We start from the raw sequence: 22,849 nt of genomic DNA, 5'->3' as shown, positions 1-22,849 counted from the left end.
TTTTTGCACTTTTAAACTTTTCCCCCTTTTGTATTTCTTCACTAATTCTGCTTTCTAAATTACTGATCGTCTGTTGCTTTAGGTCCAGCCAGCTGCTACTAATCCTGTATTTTCAATTCTCAATTTTAGTTGTAGTGCTTTCAGATTCTAGAATTTTCATTTGATTTTTTAATTTAGAATCCAGATCTGTGTTAAAATTCTTTATCTTTTCCTCTATTTTTTGACTCCATTAGTTATAGATTTTTTTAAGTTTCTGATAACCTTAATATCTAAATGACCTCATGCATTTGTGCTTCCTTTTATTTATTTTCTTGGCTTTTGGCCACTTCATACTTTTTTTTTTGATAGACCTTTTAAATCTATATTAGATACTAGACATTACATTGTGTGTAAAAAGTTGTAGGGGTTCTGGATAATGTTATCTCCTTTCAATGAGGGTTACGTTGTATCCTGGAAGATCACATTGGTCCTGGTGAAGGCTGATTTCAAGCTTATTAGGGCTGATTTATTCTGATTTCAGTCTTACATCTAGTGCAGGGATCAACAAATTCTTGTACAGGACCAGATAGTAAATGTTTTAGACTTTGTGGACCTTAAAATCTTTGCTACAACAATTCTACATTATTATTGTAGTGGAAAAATAATCATAGATAATATTTAGGTGAATGAACTTGGCTGTGTGTCAATAAAACTTATTAACATTAAAATTTGAATTTCATATAATTTTCAGTGTTATGTAATAGTACTTTCGCTTTGCTTATTTTCAATCATATAAACATGTGAAAACTATTCTTAGCTCTAAGGACATACAAAAATAGGCAGCAGGCCATATTTGGCCTGCAGGTTGTAATTTGCTCTTCCCCTGTAGTGGCATATGTCCCTTACTCCTAAGTTCTTAACTGAAAGCCTGGGGGTTCATTAAGGTCTCGTCTCCATCTCTAAGGCTTGAATTCCAACCCCTATCTCCATGGCTGTGGTAATCTCTGCTTAGTTTTCAGCTTCCTACCTGCTTTTTTCTGATGGAGTTTTTGGGATCTTATCCTGCACATATGGCACTTGAGAGTCAGCCAATATTTGGAGGGAAATGTGTAGTCAGATTTTGGGTTTATTTCTCTGAGATCCCTCTTCTTCTGGATTTTATTCTTCAAGTCTCATACGTTTAAGCTGCACGCTGTAACATGTATTCACCTCTAGCTCAGGTTGACTGCTGCTTTCTGCTTAGATATTATTCCCAAGTCCCTTATACACAGAAAATCAGAAAATATCCTGAGAAGAAAATGTCGGTTTGAATATGAAGTTTATCAAGTAAGTTTGAATATGAATGTTATTTTTTGTTACCCTGATATCAAAGAGTGTAATTCCTCAACATTGCCTGCAATTTTAAAATCTCCATTGTCAGGGCGCCTGGGTGGCTCAGTCAGTTGAGCATCTGCCTTTGGCTCTCAGGTCATGATCTCAGGGTCCTGGGGTCAAGCCTACTATTGGGCTCTGTGCTCAGTGGGGAGTCTGCTTGTCCCTCTCCCTCTCCCTCTGTGCTCTCTCTCAAATAAATAAATAAAATCTTAAAAAAAAAATAAAACCTCCATTGTCTTCAAACAGTTGCTTAATATATTGTGGTGAGCTTTTATTCTTGTTTTCAACAAGAGGTTTCATCTGCTTACTGAAAGCAGAAGTTTGTATGGGTTTTTATATTTCTATGTAGAAAAAAATTTCAATATAGCTTTTAGGTTTCATGATAAGCCTTGGAAAATCATTCTCATTGTTATATTATAAATATATCCTCTCTTGCTTTTTTCATTTATCTTTTGGTTTCAAATTTTACATCTAAATCAATTTTTACATTTAGGTCATTGATTAACCTAAAATTCATTTTGAAATTCATTTTAACAAAAGATATGAAATCAGATTTCGGCCTTTTCTCAAATGACCAGCAAGTTTCTCAACACTGATTGTTGATTTGAAATGCTATACTTGTAATATATTAAATTCCCAATTGTACAGGGATTTATTTTGAGATTCTCTACTATGTTTCCCTGATGTGCCTGTCTATTTATGGACCAAGATAATGGTATCTCAGAATATATTTTATTATGAGGAAAGACTATTCCCCTATTAATATTCTTTTTCAGAAATGTCTTAGGTATTCTTTTTATTTTTTTTAAGATTTTATTTATTTATTTGACAGAGATAGAGACAGCCAGCGAGAGAGGGAACACAAGCAGGGGGAGTGGGAGAGGAAGAAGCAGGCTCATAGCGGAGGAGCCTGATGTGGGGCTCGATCCCAGAATCCTGGGATCACGCCCTGAGCCGAAGGCAGACGCTTAACCGCTGTGCCACCCAGGCGCCCCTGTCTTAGGTATTCTTTCATGTGTACTCTTCCAGATGGACTTTAGAATTTGTTGGTCAATTAGAAAAAAAAAAAGGTGGGGCATCAAAAGCACTGGCAATGAAAGAAAAAATAGGTAAGTTGCTCTTTCTGAAAATTAAAGATTTTTTGCATCAAAGAACACTATCAACAGAGTAAAAAGGCAACCTATGGAGTAGGAGAAAATATTTGCAAATCATATATTTGATAATATTGATATCCAGAATATAGAAAGAACTTCTACAACTCAACAGTAACAACAAAAACAAACCACTGGATTTACAGATGGGCAAAAGACTTGAATAGCTATTTCTTTAAAGGAAATATGCAAATAGTCAATAAGCATGTGAAAAGATGCTCAACATTGCTAATCAATAGAGAAGGCAAATCAAAATCACAGTAAGACATCACTTAACATCATTAGGATAGCTACTATTAAAAACCAGGAAATGACAAATGTTGGCAAGGATGTGGAGAAATTGGAAACCTTGAGCACATTTTCGGAATATAAAGTGGTGCAGCCAGCTATCCGGAAATGGTCTGATGTTTCCTCAAAAAATTAAATTGATTAATCTGAAATTAATAGAAGTAGCATATGATTTAGTAATTCCGCTTCTGGGTATACACCCAACAGAATCGAAAGCCGAGGCTCAAATTTTGTACACTGTTGTTTATTAGCAACATTATTCATAACAGCCACAAGGTGGAAACAACCCAAGTATACATTGATGGATGGATAAACAAAATTTTCTATTTACATACGATGGACTGTTATTCAGCCTTAGGAAGGAAGGAAATTCTGACACATGCTACCACATAGGTGAACCTTGAAGATATTATGCAGAGTGAAATAAACCAGTGACAAAAACACAAATACTAAGTGATTCCACTTAAATGAGGTACCTAGAGGAGTCAAATTCATACAGAAAGAAAGTAGAATGGTGGTTGTCAGGGTTGGAGGGTGGGAGGAATGGAGAATTAGTGTTTAATGGATACAGAGTTTCAGTTTGAGAAAATAAAAAGTTCTGGAGATGGATGGGGGTGATGGTTGCATAGAAATGCTAATGTGCTTAGTGTGGCCGAACTGTACACATAAAAATGCTTAAAATGGTGAATTTTATGTTATGTATATTTGACCACATTAAAAATGTTTCTTGGAAAGATAGTAAAGAAGGGGTGACATATTTGTAGTTTTTATTGGGATTGAAAAAAATTGATGACTTTTTAATACTATGTCTTACCAAGAATAAGATGTATCCTATTATTTATTTTTTATGCTTCTCAATAGAATGTTGAGTTTTTCTTCATTTAGGTTCTGAATACTTCTTGTCTTTCTTAGTTTTTTGGGGGTCTGCTTTTCTTGTTATACTTTTGAATGGAGCTCTTTTTCCAGCGTCTAACTGGTTCTTGTTCAGGTGGATGGGGGGATGGGCAAAATAGGTGAAGGGGATTAAGAGGTACAAACTTCTAGTTACAAAATAAATAAGTCCTGGGGATGGAAAGTACAGTATAGGGAATATAATCAATAAGAATTTAATATTATATAGTGACAGATGGTGACTATACTTCTGTGGTGAGCAGTGAGTAATGTAGACAATTGTCGAATCATTCTGTTGTACACCTGAAATTAATATAACACTGTAAGTTAATTATACTTCAGTAAAAAAGGTAATCACATAAAAATAGTGTTCAATTATTTTATATTATTTTTTAACCAGGTATCTTCTTCACAAAAGCACTGGCAATGAAAGAAAAAATAGGTAAGTTGCTCCCATATTTTTCTCTAATACTCTGTTAATTCTTTCAAATAAGTTTTTACTGAGCACTTTACTTCAGTGTAGAGAAACAGCATATTCTTGACCTCAAGAAACTTAGTCTATCTGGGAAATGAAAAACACGGAGGATTTTTTTTTTGAAAAGATTTTATTTTTATTTATTTGTCAGAGAGAGGGAGAGAGAGGCAGAGAGAGAGCACAAGCAGGGGGAGAGGCAGGCAAAGGGAGAAGCTGGCTCCCCGTTGAGTAAGGAGCCAGACGCGGGATTCGATCCTAGGACCCTGGGATCATGACCTGAGCCAAAGGCAGCTGGTTAACCAACTGAGCCACCCAGGTGTCCCAAGATTTTTTTTTAAACCTCAAAAATAGCCTATATTTCATACTTTTATCTTCTTTTTCTTTCTTTCTTTCTTTTTTTTGTTTCTGAGAGAGAGAGTGAGCACGCGTGCCTGCCCCTGGTGTAGGGGGAGGAGCAGAGGGAGAGAGAGACTCTCAAGCAGACTCCCCGCTGAGTGCAGAGCTGGCAGTGCGGGGCTGGATCTCATGACCCTGAGACCATGACCTGAGCCAAAACCCAAAAGTCAAACACTTAACCCACTGAGTCACCTGGGTGCTCCCAGACCTTTATTTTCTGAGGAAAATAAACCTTATGAAATCAAGTCATGTCCTCACCTCACTAAATTAATACAGCCTCTAGAATGGTGCGACTTTCTATTTCCCATTACATTTTACTGTAATGGTAGTAGAAATAAAAAATAAATGCAGGAAATCTCTTGTTAAATGTATGGTCCCACCAGACTCCTGGGAGGACCTTGGTGGTAACAACAAATAATCTGGGTAGTCCCCCGTGGGTGGAGCCTACAGATTCCTTTCCAGCTCTGTCCTTGACCAGCTTGAGTGTGGGTCCGTGACACATGGACAACCTTAGTCGTCCTCATCTCGGGTGCAGTGTATCAGTCTTGAGTGTGAAACCTCAATCATGCTGGAAACTTGTAAAAGCTTATTCCTGTACATGGCAAGGAGTTTCTGACTCAGATCTGTTGTGGGGCTCCTATATCTCTATTTTAAATATGTACCCAGATAATTCTTCTGATGCAGGTGATCCATGAACCATATTGCTCTTCTATCGTAATAAATTCAGTTACCAACCCTAACTGCTTTTTTCTTGGGATTGGTAGGCATTGTAAGATTTTTCCTTTTAAATGTCCAATCTCATGTTCCAATCTGTGGTATAATCATGATTCCCACCATACTGGACCCTATCTGAAGGCTGTGCACATACTGACCCCTGTCCTTTTTCAGTACAGCTTCGTTTTTCTGTCTCCACTGTCTTTCTTGGAATTACTTCAGTCTTTCACTGTTGTGCCCCATGCACCTGGTTTTCCCAGATTTTAACAGCCTTTCCAGCAATTCCCAGCTGCCCTGCCACACAGCATTACCACCTCTGCCATTTCACCTGGGTTAAAGCTTCAGAAACCCTATTAACCTTCTGAATCTGTCATTTATCTCTCCAGATACCACTGTATTCAGTTGCTCTTCACTTCAAACCCACATATTCTAAATCTCAAGGAATCCACAGGGACAGTACTGCTCCTCAGCCATAGCTATGGTAATTTTTACAAATATATTATGGTGCATTTTGAATCCTGTCATTTATCTGCAGATGGTACCATGTCCAATTAGTCTTCACTTTCAAATCTATATAATCTACGTTTCAGACAACCCACTGTTAACAAAACTTTTTCCCAGTTTATTTTTATAAGTCCATTAATTAGTTAAATTAAATTTTTTTTTCCAAATAGCACGCCTCCTCTTGTCACTCTAGTAGTTGTATGTTTATAAAATTGAGATATAACATGGTAATTTGGTTGCTGAGTGTATTTATAAAAATTGCAGGTCATCTGTACATCCCCCATAAACATAGTCCCAACTCTTAGTTTCTGAACTCATTGCAATGAAAAGTTCATATAGAATTGCCCGATCCTATGTACCATTCCATGTGGCCACATGGTGAAATCTGCATACGCTATTCTACTCAGTTCCCTCGCGCTTTGCATGGTGGTGCTCAATCTGTACCAGGCTGTAGCTTTCTCGGACCACTTTTCCTCTTTCTGTCGATTCCTAACTTCCCCCCAGCCCATCTCCTTTTCCCACTCTCTCTTTACACTGAGTGCATAGCTAACATTAAATTGTAACGGTGAACATCAGGGTATTGAGTAACGAGGACGTTTGGGCAGGAAGGAATTCATTGTCATCATCATGTATTATCTCACCTTTTAATCTTCAAATCAGTTATTTATGAACAAGGAGGTTAAGCTCTCACTGTCACAACTTCAGAATGGAGGACTGCCACTTTTCACAACCATCTATGCATCACTTGGAAACTGTGGTTTTTCTAAAGGAGCCCTGGGAAATCTTAGCCACTTCCATGGTTTATAACAATCAAACTTACACACAGAGGAAGTGGTACGTTGACCAATTATAACTAGAGAAGAGCCCATTAGTACTCCAGCTCCTTCCCTGTGACTGTGACTATGACTGCTGGGGTTTTCAGTTGTCAGCCTAAATGTCTTTATCTTCTCCAGAGAGCTAGCAACCTGTAAAGTTTCCCTCTACACTGTTATTTGCAAATCGGCATTAAATATGCTGCAGGTAAGAAATGGTCTGGGACTTGGCATATTCTTTCTAGTTTTCTAATCCATGTCCTGTATCAAATCAAAGGCAATATTAAGAAGGAGCACAGGTTCTTAAAGCAAGGTATCTCAACTTTAGCATTATTGATACTTTGGCCTGGAGAGTTCCTTATTGTGGTGGACTAACTATCCTGAGCATTGTAGGGTGTCGAGCAGCACCCCTGACCTCTACCCGCTACATTCCAGTAGCACCCTCCTCCCCAGCATGACAACCAGAAATGTCACCAGACATTGCCAAGTGTCCCCTGGGGTGTAAAATTGCCCCTGGTGGAGACCACTGCCTTAGAGAAAGTGAAATAAGTGATGTAATTCCCATTATTACTTCTTCTAAAAAATGATTTATGTATTTTAATCTTTGATATTTTTTCAAGATAATTTACATGACTTTAGGGAATTAGCAGAGTTCACTCTAAAAGTGAACAGAACGGTGCTGAACTTCTCAAAGGAATAGAAATGCTAATACTAAAGAAGGTGCTGCATGCAAATGAGCTACCATTTAAATTTATTACAGCTGAGGGCCTAGCCTAGGCCACAGGCATTCAATGTTAATCTTCCATTCAGTAACATAGTATAAGCAGGATGTTCAGACTATAAATTAGCCCACGTGGAAAGACAATGTGAGACATATCTCTAAAACAAAGCTGTTATCTTTTCAGATACCTAATTCTTGAAGCTTCTGTTTGGTACTCCTCTGATAACATGCCTCACACAGTGTCTGATGAAGGAATGCTGGTTCATAGAAAAAAAAAGGGAGTGTGCGAGCAGGTGGCTGTAAGGCACATTTCCAGCTTTTTTCTCTCCCTAAAATATGTTCTTTATAGTATTAGGGCTCAAAATGTGGTGAGCAGAATGCAAGAAATGTAAGAAATGCTGCTTGTAAGAAATGCAGAATCTCTGGCCTCACCCTTGACTTACTAGATCAGATTATGAATTTTAATACTATCCCTGTAATTCTTTTACAAATTAAAGTTTGCCCCCAAACAGTCGTTCCTTAGATTACTAAGAGATAAATTCTGAGAAAGGATTCTATAAAAAATAAGTTTGGGGAAGAGTGGGTTTAGTACAGAGGTACAAGTTCTTACACAGCAGCACCTCTCCAGAAATATCCATGTTTAAATTATGACTTTCTGGGCGCCTGGGTGGCTCAGTCAGTTAAGAGTCTGCCTTTGGCTCAGGTCATGATCCTGGGGTCCTGGGATTGAGCCTCACGTCGGGCTCCCTGTTCAGTGGGGAATGTGCTTCTTCCTCTGCCGCTCCCCCTGCCCGTGCTTGCTCTCTTTCTCAAAAATAAATAAAGAAAATCTTAAAAAAAATAAAAAAATTAAATTATGACTTTTCAATTGGGAAGTGTTGGGAGATGTTAAGCAGTGTTTTCTAAACTTGTTTGATAATGGGACTTTTTTCTCATAGACATCACTTTGGAAAATGTTGCTGTAGTAACATGGTACAGGCATTTACCTCATAATTAAATGGCAACTGCATCTTAAGTAAATAAATTAATCAGCTACATAATCATGGTTAATGATTACTGATAATACGCTGAGGAGAAGGAAAAAACAAACTTTGCAGAGAGAAAAAAACTAATCACATCATCATCGTCATAAAACAAAAAACAATCAAACAATCCTTAGATTCTAACTACTTACACTTAAAAACTATTAACAAAATAAAACAAGTATAAGAAATAGTAGTTGGGGCACCTGGGTGGCTCAGTCAGTTAAGCATCTGCCTTCAGCTCAGGTCATGATGGATTGAGTCCCACATCAGGCTGCCTGCTCAGCAGGGAGTCTGCTTCTCCTTCTGCCCCTCCCCCTGCTCGTGCTCTTTCTCTCGCCTGCTCTCTCTCTCTCAAATAAATAAAATCTATTTAAAAAAAAAAGGAAGTTGTGGTGCTTGGATGGCGCAGTTGATCAAGCATCTGAGTCTTGGTTTGGGCTCGGGTCGTGATCTCAGGGTTGTGAGATGGAGCTGGCCTCCAGGTCTGTGCTCAGCATGGAGTCGGCCTGAGATTCTCTCTCTCTCTTTCCTCTGCCCCTCCCACATGGCGTTCTCTCTCTCAAATAAATAAATAAATCTTAGAAAAAGAGAAAATAGTAGTTCGTTCACAGCATTTAGCATATAATTTTTTTAGAATGAAATTTTCTGAATCCAGTTTCAAGATATTTTTGCATATAGTTCTTACTGTTGATGAAATTTTGTGTATTAGAGAGACTTAGACAAACAACTTAAAATAACATATTTTTAAATAAAAATCACCTTATCAAGGTATGAGTGACATACAAAAACTGTACATATTTGATATATATGAATTGATGAGTTTGCAGATAAGTATATACACCCTTGAAACCATCACCACAACCTGTGTTATAAACAATATCCAAAATCTCCAAAAGTTTCCTCCTCTCCTAAAAAATACATATCTTGGGGTGCCTGGCTCAGTCGGAAGAGCATGTGACTCTTGATCTTGGGGTCGTGAGTTTGAACCTCATGTTGAGTGTAGAGATTACTTAAATAAACAAATATTTTAAAAAACCATATGTTTATGTTTGAATAAAAGTATTCCATGTTTGTGGCGCCTGGCTGGCTCAGACGGTGGAGTGTGCAACTCTTGATCTTGGGATCATAGGTTTGAGCCACATGTTAGGTATAGAGATTCCTTAAATAAATAAATCTTTTTCAAAAAAAATATTACACATTTATCACAGGAAATGGTAAAATACACAGTAGGACAAAAAGGAAATTATATAATCTTACTATTCATAGACAAGCACAGATGCTATTTTAGTTTATTCCTTTCTAGTCCTCTTTTCTGCATTTATGCCTGCAAAATGTTGAAGAGTATATATACTATCTTGTAGTTTACTTTTTTATTTAACATTATACCATGAACACTTCTCTAAGATATTAAAAGTTGTTTAAAGATACGATATTTCAAAAATGAATAATATCCCATTAGATGCATTTGCCATAACTTATAAATCATCTTTTAGTGAGAAACATTTAGGTTACTGATATAATTTAATTTTTAAAAATAATGCTCAGAAAAAGTCCTAATTTAAATAGAATTTTAATTATTTCCTTAGAATAAATTCGTAGAAATGTAATTGTTTCATAGAGAATAAACGTTTTAAGGGACAATTTAAAAAAATGAGAGATTTTAAAGATTTACTATAGTCTTCATTTTTATTTATACTTTCTCAGAAATATATCTTCAATTTTATTACTTAAGGCAAAAATAATATTTGACTTACAAGTAGTTACTTTCACGGGAAGTATACTTTTATAATGAGATTTTTTTTTTGTATTAAATTCTTTTTTTTTTTTAAGATTTTATTTATTTATTTGACAGAGAGAGAGAGAGACAGCCAGTGAGAGAGGGAACACAAGCAGGGGGAGTGGGAGAGGAAGAAGCAAGCTCCTAGCGGAGGAGCTTGATGTGGGGCTCGATCCCAGAACTCTGGGATCACGCCCTGAGCCGAAGGCAGACGCTTAACCGCTGTGCCACCCAGGCGCCCCTTGTATTAAATTCTTATTCTTACTGTTCTCACAGAACCCTATTGGTTTTATAGCAGGAGCACCTGGCCTTGTGGTTGACTCCATCACAGTGATTGACTTATCAGAGGACATTCTGTAACTCACTTTCAGTTGATAGATCCATGATTATCCAAAAAGAAGAGAAAATTAACAGTTCAGAATCTACCTAAAGCTCTTCTTCAGTGACATCTTGGAAAGTTCCCTAGGAATCTCCTAATTTGTTATTATGCATATGGATCTTCTCACAATGTGACTGACACAAGTTTTCTCACCATCGTTCAACCACATCAACCACTTTTGTTTAACAAGAGATTTAGATGGAGAAAAAATTCTATAATATTCTGAACGAATAATGTTAATGGTGCAAGCATATGTGTATACATGAGAGTAGGTGCATTTAAAAACATGAGTATCAGATATAAATAGTGAGATCTTTGATAATCGTTCATACTTCGTGAACTTGATTCTCTATATAAATGTTTCTAAGGAAGTTACATGCTTGGCTGTAGGGCTTTTGACTGCAAGGAAGAAATTGAATTTGCCCCTAACAGGCTATTTACTCGCAATTGCAAGATATGAGAGTAGATGATTAGGGTCATGGTGTTTCTGGTTTATTCTCTTTCCTTGGATATTATTTCTGAGAGCAGCTCAAGCTAGAACAGCAGGTGAGCAAGTTTGTCAAAAATCATCTTTCGAGGCTATTTTGTTATAAGTCTTCAAGACGTGAAAAGTCCATGGAGCGTCTCCCACAGGATTTGGCACGTAGTAGGTACTTGAACATTTGATTTTGATTTGTCCTGCTCTGGCTTAAGTGTATAAATAAAGGCCTCAGGTGTGAGAGTGAATTTCTTATGATTGGGACGGTAAACCAGTAGTAATTTAAAAGTGTAGCTAGGTGTAAATCTCTGAATTTTAGAAAGTATGGATTTGCGATTCTTGCCCTTGGCTTTGTTGTAGTTTAATTAAATTCTTAACCTACCTAGTGGGGGTTTTCTTTCTCTTCCTTTTTTTTTGGTAGTTACAGTTCTTAAAGGGGGTCAACTGTTCTTCAGAGATGACTCAGAATGTACTTTTAATCACAATAAATCTCAGACATATTGAACTTTAATCCAACCAAACTGACCCAAAAAATCTGAGGATGTTATAAATTATCTATGGTTTGATTTTTAAAGCTGATGAAATAATTTTCATGGAAGATCTGGAATCAGTTTTTTCCACTCCTCATTTTTACTTCCCCCGCGCAAAAGCTTGCCTGAGAGATAGCTTCAGCGTGGTCAGTCCCCATGTATTTCACGCTTTTTGACATGCCCGAACCTGTGTTTGTGCATGAGTACCAAAGATATTCCCCTTGGTAAGGTAATAGATTATGTGGTTAATTTTAATTTTTATTTGTTTATTTTAAGATTCTATTTATTTACGAGAGAGAGAGAGAAAGAGAGAGAGAAAGAGGGCATGAGCTGGGGGAGGGGCAGAGGGTGAGGGAGAAGTAGGCTCCCCGCCCAGCAGGGAGCCCAACACTTTTCGGGGCTCCATCCCAGGACCCTGAGATCATGACCTGAGCTGAAGGCAGATGTTTAACCAACTGAGCCACCCAGGCGCCTCTGGTAATAGATTATGACAACCTTCAAAAACCTTCCATTTTCTCAGAAGGTGATAGGTTACTTAGTTAACACAGCAACAGAAGAATTTCTAATAAAATTATTTAGAATGCCCAGAGTGGTTTATTTTTAGCATAAAGCCATGTGATTTGGGTTGTTAAATACAAAACTTGGGAAGAGATTATTTCAAGTGTTTCTATTTGCTCTAACAGTCCTACTAACTGCACATTGAAGATATCGGTTCATTGACTATGTATATATACAGTAACATATATAAACACTTGGTGTGATTTTTAGCCAGTGGATCACTAGTGTTTATATGACACCATTTTAACCAACTCTGCCTCTATTAATTAATGAATTAATTTCTAATTGGAGGTAATAGTACCTTTTTACTCATTATATCTTTTCTAAAAATGTATATGTTCTCCTCCTCCCATACCCATACCTCTTCTCCACTCCTCTCACTGATGACATGTGTATCTGGGAATACTTTTGCCTGTGATGGTCATGGCATTCCCTTAGTACTGGCCGATTGTGCCAATTCTGATTTTTTGTACCCCTTAATAATATTCGTTCCATATATTAACTTTATCAGAGATTTTCCAAGGCAATTATTGCAACTACCTGGAGTTGATGAAGATGGGTGTTTGTATCTGTTTCTGTTTTAATCTTCGAGGGACGATATTTCCCCTTGAGGGCTAGGACTTGTTTTTGCTTATTTTGGGCCTTCGGTTCTTGGCATGGAGTCAGAGCTCAATGAATTTTGTGCTCAATAAGTTTGTCATTTATGATATTCCTTAAACAGGCAAGCACATTTCCATCTCAGGGCATTTCTCTCTGCTTAAAATGGTTCTTCCTCATGTATTACCATGACTCAGTTCCTCATTTTACTCAGACTTCTGCTGAACTATCACTACCATAGAGGAGCCTATCCTAAACCACCAAATCTTAAAGTCTTAAACAGCATGCACTTACACATGAACTCAAAATACTCTCATCACTCCTTTGCTTTTTATTTTTCTCATAGGATTTGCGAATACCTTAAATATTGTTTATTTATTGTTTCTCTCATTAGAATGTGAGCCATCCCGAAGTAAGGAGATGTGTTCATTGCCATATGTTTTCACTGGCATATTGTAGTCATTTGATAAATATTAGTTCAATGAGTGAGTAAATTATTTGATTAATTCCCACTTATGTCCCCAGCCAAGACACACATACTATACATGAATATTAGAGAAGAGTATCTTTCTTATTTATCACAGTATCTAGGCAGTCAGTGTTAAAAAAATGTTTGTTGAAAAGGGGCGCCTGGGTGGCTCAGTCATTAAGCGTCTGCCTTCGGCTCAGGACGTGATCCCAGAGTCCTGGGATTGAGCCCTGCATCAGGCTCCCTGCTCTGCTGGGAGCCTGCTTCTTCCTCTCCCACTTCCCCTGCTTGTGTTCCCTCTCTCACTGGCTCTCTCTCTCTCTGTCAAATAAATAAATAAAATCTTAAAAAAAAAAGTTTGTTGAATGACTAAATGAATGACAGTTATACTGACTCGTCAGTTGCTTTGCAGACATATTTTGTGCATTGTTGGGACCAGACTATCAGGTAGTTTCTTTTAATCATTACTATGCTAAAAGGAAAGAGTTACTTTGCTTTGCATCCATTCTTGTTTATATGCTGACATGAAATTTTTTTTTTTTTTTTTTTGACATGAAATTTTTGAAAGTGGAAACTTCACAAAACATTCACACTTGATTCTCTGGGCAAATTTAGTGAATTAGCTCACATTTTCTTTCTTTCCTTTGTTAGTCTCTGAAAATGATAATGGGACTTAACTTTGCAATTACAGCTTGCATAGGAGCTGTAACCCCCAACCCCCAACTTCCAAAGCTCCCACTCCACCCTTATTACTTCTCCCAGTCCTGATTCAAATTTGGGTTATTACAAAACCTGTTTGCTAGGGGCAAATGGCCCAGTTCTCTGCTCCTCAGATCCTTTTCCAGTGCATCTATTTCCAGGGTCAGCTGCTGGAGGTGAACATTTCTCTGTCATAATTCAAAGAACAGGAAGCCCAGAGGCACATGAAAAGAGACAATATAGCAGAATAAAGAAGAGAAAGGACCATGAAATTTTTACTTAGTGAGCTGCCTTCCTAACCCCCAATTCTCATTCTGCAACTGTATTTGAAATCATTTCAGGGCTTTAGGTGACTACAGACTGAAACTGGGAACTGTTCCAACTGTATTTTTAAAAAAACTATTCTTGAATATTGTTGCTTGAATTTAACAATTTTGGTTGGAAATACCATGTACATTGACATCTTAGGAGCTGATGTTTTTTATGATGGATAATACAGAAATTTGATATTGGGACTAGCTAGCACAAAACTGTGTGTGTTTTAATGGTGATTATTGTTTTTTTAAATATAATTCTGGTAGATCGCACTAGGAGGGAGGGTGGGGCAGAAGAGAAGGAGGCCTTCAGGCTGTGAAGTCTCAGCTTCAGTCGGCCAGAGCCAGCCCACGTCTGTCACATGATGGAGCGGGCCTGAACGCGTGAGATTGTAGGGGTGGGGTGTATTCGGGTCCCGGTCATTGCTCAGGCACAGCGAAGACTCAGAGCGCATGTGCAGGTGTCGCTGGCACAGGCCGGCCCAGGCGCAGGCGCAGGCGCAGGCCTGCGCACCCCATTGTAGTAAACGTCCCGGCCGGTCTTGTACTCCAGGCTCCACGTTTCTGAGAGTCTAGGTTTTTGGCACGTGTCAGCAGCTATTTCAGGCTCTCTCCATGTGCAAAACGTGGCGGCGCTGCCCTGGGTGAGTGCGTGGCCTTGGGCAGTTGGATGCCCACGTGTCCCTGGTACACGTGAACTAGGGGTCTGTCCGGCTTCTTTGGAGACTTCAAGTGACTTTTGACGGAGGACCCTTGATGAGGTCGCGGGTGATGTACATCTGTTGGCGGAGTTTATACATATATAAATTTCCTCTCAGCATATCTCTGCTGCAAGGCTCTGCGGAGACCATTTACTAGATGGGAATGTGTGTATAACCAGTGCATTCAACTGGCTTGAAATTGTAATTTCAGTGAATCGAATATAATTCTAGAAAAATAAACAATATATGCCTGTAATTATCAGTCAAATTAGGCACATTCAGTTAGAGACCTAACCGTATTTGCCAGTTTAAAATTGATGTTCTAATCTATGAAATTTATGCAAGTTTAAGGACTAAGAATAATATGAGCCTCATAAAAAGTTATGTTTAATCCAGAATAGAGCTAATTTATTTAAAATTAATGTGAACATTCTTATTATGTTGGTAATAAAAAAGCTAGTTTGCTAATGACAATTTTAAGGCTAGACGTTTGTAATGAAGATGTAGCTTTTATAGTAATAGATTAATACTTAAACACACCTTTTCCCACTTAGAGTATGGATATAAATACCCTCAGACATAGATCCAGAATGTATTCATATTGATATCTTTGCTTATGAAAGAAAACTTCCCTATGAGCTAATGAAAATTATATTAAATTCTCTTAAGAACTGATACATATTTTTAAGTTAATAAATTTGTCTTTGATTTTTCTTAGGGAAAGCCATTTTTTGAATGCCTATAATAGAATGGCTTGGCTTCTGATAACCAGGTGTGCATGATATGCTCTTCAGGAAACAATTCAGGTATGTAAGATGTGTGTGTGTGTGTATGCACATTTATAATTTTTTTGTTTCTTATTTTAATTCTTAATTCTGTCTATAATTTTTATAATTATAACTATAATTCTTATTTATTTTATATCTTGATTTGATATCTGTCTTTGCTGTTTGGCAGGGTGGAAGAAATGTAATCCCAGTCATTTTAAGAGTCCTCTCTATTTCTTTTCAGCAGGATGGACTCTTTGTGTCATTTGTCCTCACAAAGATGTATCTCAGTGTCCATCTTCCTATCTGATCTTTAATCTTCACAGTTCTTCTCTTAACACATATCTGTTTCCTAGCTTGGTGACCCCTTCAGTCTTCTGTCTGGTACTATGGAATCCCATGCTGTGTTGGGACACTGAAGTTGCCGTAGTGCTGAGACCCATCTGACTAGATTCTTTGTGCATCCTTTTCTCTCTGGGATCATGGGATCCAGAGATTTGTCTAGAAATAGGACATAGCCCAGAAATCCGGGCTTCGTGGCACCCTTCCTCACCCCAACAGCCTTCCTCTCTGATTCTTACCCTCATCACGTCCACTTCAGCTTTTTTTTCTTTCCTTAATGGAGGAATCTTTTTTGTAATGGCTAGAAGCAGAATTCTTTGTTATTATTTCTCTGATTTCACCAGTTTCCCTGAGTACCTAAGGCTTTTGGAAAGGAAAGCTGGGGAGAGACTTTTTAAAATTTTGCTTAGCCCTGCCTTATCCTCACACAACATAGTAGTTCTCCTTAGTCATTGTGGAGGAGGATGGGACCAGGGTTGGGGGTGGGAGCAAAGCAAAACAGAAGAAAAACATGACTTAATATTTCAAATATATTACTCTATTCAAAAGTACTAGTGATATAAAGGTCCTGGATTTGAGACTGACTTGACTTAGTGTCCCACAGTCTGTAGAATCTAGCCTTACGGAAGTCATCTGCACCCATTAGTGAGTATATCACAAAGATCAGTAAGACTAGCAGTAATCAGGGAAGAAACTGGGGACATGACAGCATAAGTCAACAAAAATTTCAGAGAAATAATTGTTAAGTTCCCTGCTAACCTGTCCTACTAACCTTGGCCTTCGTTATTCTGGGCCTCTCACTTGGCACTGTATATATATTTAAGTAGGTGCCACTCCCAACCTCACAACCCTGAGATCAAGATCTGAGCTTAGATCAAGAGTCAGATGCTTAACTGACTGAGCCACCCAGGTGTCCCATTGCTATATTTTTGTAAAAATTTTTGTTAACCACAGTCATGTATGACATTTTCCTTTATGACAGGAAAGAGTGGCAGCAGGCATTGTTGGGGTCCAGCTAAGGGGAAGGTGAGTTGGGGATACAGTTGACATTTGTGGAGTAGAGGAGCAAGGCCAGGGGATGTATAACATATTTGAGTGTATCCCACAGTGCCTGGCACAGGAATTATGAAGGTAGTGGGGAGAAACAGCAGTTGAAGTATGAAGCACCAGAAGCTGATCTATGGAAAGCTATTTTAATCACCAGATGTATAAAATTGTAATTGGAGAATTTGATTCCCATTGATTCCTCATTGAAGCAGAAATGCTGTCCTATCAGGAATATACCTGATTATATATCATATAATAATTATGTAATGAAAATTTTGTCTTTTAAAAAAAAAAAGATTTTATTTTTTTGAGAGAGGGAGAGAGAGCGCATGAACAGGGCGGGGGGTGGTGGTGGTGGCCAGCGGTGTGGAGGGGCAGGCTGAGTGGGGCTGGGTCCAATGCAGGGCTGGATCGCAGGATCCTGAGATCATGACCTGAGCTAAAGTCCCTGGCCCAACTGATTGAGCCACCCAGGCACCCTGAAAATTTTGTCTTTTTTTGATGAGAGTTATGTAAAATAGAATTATATTTCCTGTGCTTTAACACAAAAACTTAAAATGTACTACAAAAATTTATATGACATTATCAATAATGAAATTGTTGTGAAATGATGAAACTGAAAGAAATGTTTCTAAATCACCAATAATAAGGAAAAAACCCCCCACAAAGTTTGATCAACTATTCCAGAGGAAAATCTGAATTAGCACCTTTTTATATAGAAAGTATTACCAAATAATACAAAATAATTTTTAAAGTCATTAAAGTTGTAGTCAAAAAATGTAGTAAAAGAATGAATTATAGAATGTGTCAGGAAGATAATTACTAAAAAGATTATGGCATTTTCCTGAATTTTGTGATGGTTTTCATTGTTAGTTTTGTAGGATTTGTAATTTATTTTCCTATTCTAAGTATTAGCATGTATATCTAATTTTGTATTTATTGCCTTTGTGTGTTTTACTTTTTTCTTTTAATGAAGGCCATGAAAAATTTCAGGCTCAAAGTTATTGAATCTGCCCAGATTTATATTTTTCTATATTAAACTGTACATGTTTATTTTCTGTCACCTCCCACATAACACATGCTCTGTGTGTGCATAAATTTTGTTTTGTCCTTGACTGCATCTCCAGCCCATGGAACTGTGATAGCACACAGAAGGTACTTGATAAATATTTATTGAATGATTTAATGAATTATCCTGTTAACCTCAAAGGATGGGTTATTGCTCTTTCTTCAGTTATTTTGATAATTCTTATTGATGGCTTATACTGTGAATTTGAAATAGCCTGGTTCCATTAAACATAATAAATTAAACATAATAAGAGCATTTTTGGGCTATTTTCAGAAATAACAATTTAGCATGTTTTTCTTAAAAAAAAAAGTGAGAAGAAAACAGTGCTGCCGTTAACTCAGCTTTTGCTTCCCATCAGATCATTTTATTCAGACAAAACAGTATACTTATCACATCTGTTTAGTGTTCAGATCAATAATAATTAGATTGGGTGGAAATTAACCAAGGTCACCAGTTATTTCTTCAAGTATTTATTGTGTGCCTGTTTTGTATCTAGCAGAGAGTGGTGCATTTGTGGAGATAGGCTTAATCTTTACTTTGAAGAGTCGCAGTAATGTCATCTGTGTCTTGTGTACCACATGCTGTGTGTGATGGCTTTTTGATGTAAACTTGGCTTGACATCTGTAGTCCCCAGAATTCTCTATTGAGTATGTATCTGGTTAGGGCAGGTTACAAAGGATATTCTCTCCTGAGAGTAGAAAGGCAGTGGTCATTTTGGAGCATACACGTAACTTTTCCAGTCAATAAAACACTGATCTAAGTGCTGCTATGAAGGGATTTTGCAGATGTGATTAAGGTCTCTAATCAGTAGATTATAATAAAAAGGAAGAATACAGGGGCGCCTGGGTGGCACAGCGGTTAAGCGTCTGCCTTCGGCTCAGGGTGTGATCCTGGCGTTATGGGATCGAGCCCCACATCAGGCTCCTCCTCTATGAGCCTGCTTCTTCCTCTCCCACTCCCCCTGCTTGTGTTCCCTCTCTCGCTGGCTGTCTCTATCTCTGTCAAATAAATAAATAAAATCTTTAAAAAAAAAAAAAAGAAAAGGAAAAAAAAAAGGAAGAATATGCCGGGTGGGCCTAATTTAATCAGCGGCAGAGCCTTTAAAAGAGGACATTGGATTTCCCTGGATTTAGGACTTCATACAGCTTCTGGCTCTGTAATTGCTCTTCTTTCTTTCTGGATCTTCCTTCCTGACCACCACCTGTGAATGGAAGGCTTCTGTTTGTGCCTATGAATTCCAGCCTGCTTGTTATCTTCCCTTCCTGGCTGCCTTTCCTATGGACTTTGTGCTTGCTTAGCCAGCCCCCACAGTTGTACTAGCCAATCCCTCATAATAAATATATGTACTACTGGTCCTACTTCTCTGGTTGAATCCTGACAAATACACTCAGTAAATATTTCTTGACAAAACACAGCCTCATTCTCAGAGGCTCACAGTCTTGTAGGAGAACTGGTCTGTGAAGATGGAAATATAGACATCAGGTCAGGATCATCTTTAGTTTTAAGGTAAAATGTGTGATGTAGGAAATAAGCACTATAAGATGGCAAGATAATGAGAGGTCAGTGTGGCCACGGATTAGAAAACTTCCACCAATAAAATGCAATTCAGATGTGTTCATGAGGGGCGCCTGGGTGGCATAGCGGTTAAGCGTCTGCCTTTGGCTCAGGGCGTGATCCCGGCGTTATGGGATCGAGCCCCACATCAGGCTCCTCCGCTGTGAGCCTGCTTCTTCCTCTCCCACTCCCCCAGCTTGTGTTCCCTCTCTCGCTGGCTGTCCCTATCTCTGTCGAATAAATAAATAAAATCTTAAAAAAAAAAAAACCAACAAAAAAAACCCAAATGTGTTCATGAAGGATGGATAACATTTAAAAGGTCAGAAAAAAAGAGAGAGCCATTCTATTTAGTGAAAAGCATTAGCAGAATTATTGAGATTAAATCCCTATGTTGAGTCCAGAGTATAGTAAACTGATTTCACTTTGGACCAACAGCCCACTTAAACTTTCATGTTAGTTGTCATTCTACAAGCACCTAAAAAGACTAATAATGTCTTTAAATTATTGTAAACTATTACCAAGAAAATGTCAAGTATTCAACCTTAACAAACTTTAGTTAAATAGCAACGTTAATTTTTATTGCAGTTTTTCAGAGTAAGGTCAAAAATCCTGGGTAATGTGGCATCTTTTGAAAAAGAAAAAAAAAAGTCTCAGGAGGAAAGCAACAAAAACAAAGATTTCCCTTCCTCCTCCTGCAAAATAGTCTTTAGCTTGTGGGCAGCCCTTCAAAACTCACTGGGGCATGAATTTGTTGAAGAATGAGCCAGCACACATTTATTGCAAGGGTCAGAAGAGTCAAAGATGGCAGGTGTGTATGTGTATGTGGGAGGGGTGGTGGCAGTGAAGGAGCAGCTAATAATATTTGGGGGAAGGTAACTGCAGAAGACAAAAGTCTTCTTGAAAAGGCTGGAGGTTTTAGGGTTGTTTTGTTTACTGAGAATACATTTGGGGAATCACTTAGGGCTTAAATTCTTTTTCTAAATATATTTTTCATTCTTTTTTGTGAGCAGTAAACAACTTTGATACATGTATTCTTTGGGGGGAAATGGAAAAAAGGGCCCCCAAATTTCCAATAATTTCATAGTTCTAGATGCAAGCACCATGCTGGCAGTTGTAGCAGAAATAATAACTAGTACGTGTATAGCATTTTGTAGCTTACAAAGCGCTGGCATATGTGCCACAGAATTTTCTTCTAGGGTCAGTAGAACCTCTTGGCAGGTCACAGTAACCCTGTGATACCAGGTTGAGACTGTATTTTACACATACAGAGTTTAAAGCTTTTATCGTCTCTCTCAGAATACCTTATTCCTGGAATGGTTTACCAGCTGTTAAAACCATGAAATACTTCGGTGTCAATTCATAGTTTCATCCCCCAAACTGCTAAATGTCCCCAAACTCACATAGCCCCAAATTATCTACCTGGAGCCCTCGACTTTACATCATCCATCAATGGAACTGTTAATATCTAGCCTAGCAGGGAGTTTCCAGATTCCAGCTCTAAATTCTCCTGGTTTCTCCTCTGATTGGCTGGTACCCAGGTCATGCTGATTGTGAAATATCTTAAATCACATTTCATAGTTACTAATTTTACATCTATTATCCATCCTTCAGAACTGTTGAAATTTGTCATCTCTGATGTCTTTTCTTTCTAGTTCTTTTGTTTTGGGGTTTATACCTTAAAAATCCCAATACTGGGGGCACCTGGGTGGCTCAGTCGTTACGCGTCTGCCTTTGGCTCAGGGTGTGATCCCGGCGTTCTGGGATCAAGCCCCACATCAGGGCCTCCGCTGGGAGCCTGCTTCTTCCGCTCCCACTTTGCTTGTGTTCCCTCTCTCGCTGGCTGTCTCTCTCTGTCAAATAAATAAATTAAAAAAAAATTAAAAAAAAATCCCAATACTGTGATTTCAGGAGCATGTCAGGAAGGAGAAGAAATAAATGCATTGGTCAGTATGCTTTATTTAACCATAAGTTTGAACAATAATATTAAAGGATGCTGAGAACATCTGCTGGAATAGGGTTTACGTAAAAGCACACACATAAAAGAACTGTGTTAATAAGTGCTACATGAATCGAAGGATTCTTTGATTCAATAAATGTAGAAATGTTGGATTAAGAAAAGTCAGATGTGCTCCCCCCAACTTTTTAGTACTTTTTCTATGCTATTGTTCATTGTTAATTCCCAAGTTAAGTTTAAAATATGTTGTGTTTCTCATGCTTTTTTTCCCTTCAGAATCCTCCTCCCTTTTAAATGGAACACAGATGTCTTTTTAAGGTAATAACACCTTATCATGAGCATTACCTTAGTAAGGGATGCATAATTTGAGGGAAATCACACTGTATCATCTGTAGCTCATTGGGTATCTGGTGACACTTTAGACACTTAGGTCTAAAGTTTCATCTGTGGAGCACCTGGGTGGCTCAGTCGGTTAAGCATCTGAATGCTTAGGTGATGATCCCAGGGTCCAGGGATTGAGCCCCGCATCAGGCTCCCTGTTCAGCGGGGAGCCTGCTTCTCCCTCTTCCCATGTCTGTTGCTCCCCCTACTTGTGCGTGCACTCTCTCTCTGTGTCAAATAAATAAATAAAATGTTAAGAAAAAAAAGCCTCATCTGGATTTCAGCAGAGAGGTTGGGAACTGTATTTCCCAGGGTGCCCTTCCCTGTGTAGTCCCAAATTTGAGCTTGCCCATGAAAAGAACAAGGAAGAGAAGAGGAAATCTGTATTCCCAGGGCATCGTGCAACCAGATGTGCAGTCAGAGGTGAGCCCTTGAGAACCACCCCCTAAGTGGATTCAGCCTGAGTCAGTTCATAGAACCTGCTCAGAGATACTGGGGAATTACAGCATCTTCCAGGCAAGGCTTTTAATGAACAAATTTAGTACTTTAGGGGACTTATCTAGCCATCAAAGGCAGCTCCCTTAACTTGTGGTAGAAGCTTCCCTGACCTCTCTTCTAAGAAAAGTGTAAGTCCCTAATTCTTTTTTTTTTTAATTTAAGTATAGTTGACACACAATGTTACATTAGTTTCAGGTGTACAACATAGTGATTTGACAATTTTATATGTAATGCTATGCTCACAAGTGTAGCTACCATTTGTCACCATACAATGCTATTACAATACCATTGCCTATATTCCCTGTACTGTGCCTTTCATTCCTGTGACTTATTCATTCCATAGCTGGAAGCCTGTAACTGCCACTGCCCTTCACCCATTTCACCCATCCCCCTGACCGCCCTCCC

This window comes from Ursus americanus, chromosome 4 (assembly GCF_024610735.1).
Source record: "Ursus americanus isolate L20-20 chromosome 4, mUrsAme1.1.p, whole genome shotgun sequence".
Lineage (NCBI taxonomy): Eukaryota > Metazoa > Chordata > Mammalia > Carnivora > Ursidae > Ursus > Ursus americanus.
This window is presented reverse-complemented; position numbering follows the sequence as displayed.